The 2,067-nt window shown below is 35.7% G+C and overlaps 1 long non-coding RNA gene across 1 annotated transcript; it reads left to right on the plus strand.

Moving 5' to 3' along the window:
* Window positions 1–745: 745 nt before the first annotated feature.
* On the plus strand, window positions 746–1,728 carry LOC132249902 (uncharacterized). The gene is made up of 2 exons (XR_009461373.1): window positions 746–963; window positions 1,063–1,728. It is a non-coding gene; the product is annotated as an uncharacterized LOC132249902 (long non-coding RNA).
* The last annotated feature ends 339 nt before the right edge of the window (window positions 1,729–2,067 follow it).

The raw sequence follows: 2,067 nt of genomic DNA on the forward strand, positions 1-2,067 counted from the left end.
GGGAAGCTGGGGAGCAGGACAACCAGGCAGGGACTGAGACTGAGTCTGCACTTATCTTCTCATACCTGACTTATCTTCTCACACTTTGCAGCACCCTTTTAAGGATCTTACAGCACCCCTGGGTGCCCCAGCACCCTGATTAAGACTCACTATTCTAAGATTATTAGATACTCAGGTACAAAAAGGATTTACCTTCAAAATAATCTGGGTCACATGGAAAGTATGGTTAGCTCAGTATCTCTTAAATTTGTATAGTGTGGTATGGAACATTACACCTGTGTATTTTTTTGAAAATCTACTCTATTTCTTTCACTGCCATCTTCAAAACAGTATTTAACTAGAAGTTAAGTAACACATGAACCTTTTCACTCCTATAAAATAGCATTTTTGTATACCAGTAAGATCCCAACTTTGAAAGATGGAACAGATACACAGAGTAAAGAAAAAAGCGTGCATCTGTAAGCCTAAAATGGATATGGCTAAGCTTGATATGTATTTGTACTATTCACTGCAATGTTGTAATTCAGCCTTATGTTTATTCAATACCCATACAAAGAATGTATCTAACACTACCTCAAAATTAATACCACAGTGCCAATGCATGAAAGTTTTTAGTTGCTTAACTCCTCTATTCATCAAGAAGAGTTTTACTCAGATACCCTATTCCCTCTTTTGTTTCTCATAGATTAAAAATGTTTGGCCACTATTATTGCATTAATTAGTTTTCCATACAGTACAAAGTAGAAATCAGAGAGTAGTTTCTTCTTTTAGTTGTGCCATTTCAAGTTTAGCGTGCACTTTTTTTCAGTACAAGGAAAACTGCCAGACTTTATACAAAAATTTGGACATAAAACTCTACAACAAGGAGAAGATTTAATCCTGCATTGCACTGTACATGGAAGACCCAGACCAAATGTCGTTTGGACTAAGGATGCTATCCAAGTGGTAGATGGAGACATTAGTGTATGTCTTAACTTTCCTAAAATGTTCCATGGGGAGGGACAGAGTATATGCCTCTGGGTGCTACTAATAATCTTCTGTATGCATTTTATTGTCTTTCAGATTGATAAATTAGGAGACAGCTATTACCTTTTAAAAAGAAATGTTGTCCTTGCTGACACTGGGAAATATGTCTGTATTGCCAGCAATGAAGTTGGAGAGGCACACTGTTCAGCTTTCCTAAAAGTTGTAGGTGATTCTCTCTCTCCAAATGCACATTTTTAGGTACATTCATATAATAAACAAGAGTCTCATTCCTGCTTTCACTGCTGTACAGATCTTGTTTCAGAGAAAAATATCAAAGCAGCTATTACCACTGTAACTGAAACAATCAAAATGGGATGAAGCAAGTTTGTCAGTAAAAGTGAGTGTCACTACCACTGAAGTAGTCAAAGGTCAAGTCATGTATCAGATGACAGGTCAAAGGCAAATGGCAAAACATTGGTCACCTACGTTTATGACTTAAGCATAGGGCACTGTTTTCTTAATTTCACAAAATTTGGCATAATGTTAAGGAGCTATTTAACCTGTCATCTGTATTTATTTTTTTTATCTGGCAATATACCAATCATAAGACCTTTTCATAATGTAATTAATGTACCCTGTGATATAGAATGTATGTAAAATATTCTGCTTTAGTCAAAACTCTTATAATTTTGTATCTAATAAAATCTCCAAGCAGGAATGTCTCAAAGGCATTTTTGGAATAAAGAGCGGTACAAAACTTCAGGTTAATTCAAGTGTGTTTTTTTCATTTGCTTGAACAAATTAAAATAGGCATTACCACCATCACTGCCCAAAGATCTACCTCTAGTTTTTTGTACATGAGATGACCACAGGATTAGAAATTTGTTCTATGCAATTTACAATTGTTGCTTATTCTAAAAGTGTCCCAATTTGTATAAATTATTGCATTCATGTACTGGGACTACAGGCAACCCTGCTTAGAGCTCATAATTAGTTCTGAAAAAAATGAGTGTCAAGTGGAACCGCGCTAAGCGAAACTCATTTTCCTATAGAAATTAATGTAGATAAATATAATCGGTGCCACCATTTCTGGCCACCCCT

Source organism: Alligator mississippiensis, chromosome 4 (assembly GCF_030867095.1).
Source record: "Alligator mississippiensis isolate rAllMis1 chromosome 4, rAllMis1, whole genome shotgun sequence".
NCBI classification, from domain to species: Eukaryota; Metazoa; Chordata; order Crocodylia; family Alligatoridae; genus Alligator; species Alligator mississippiensis.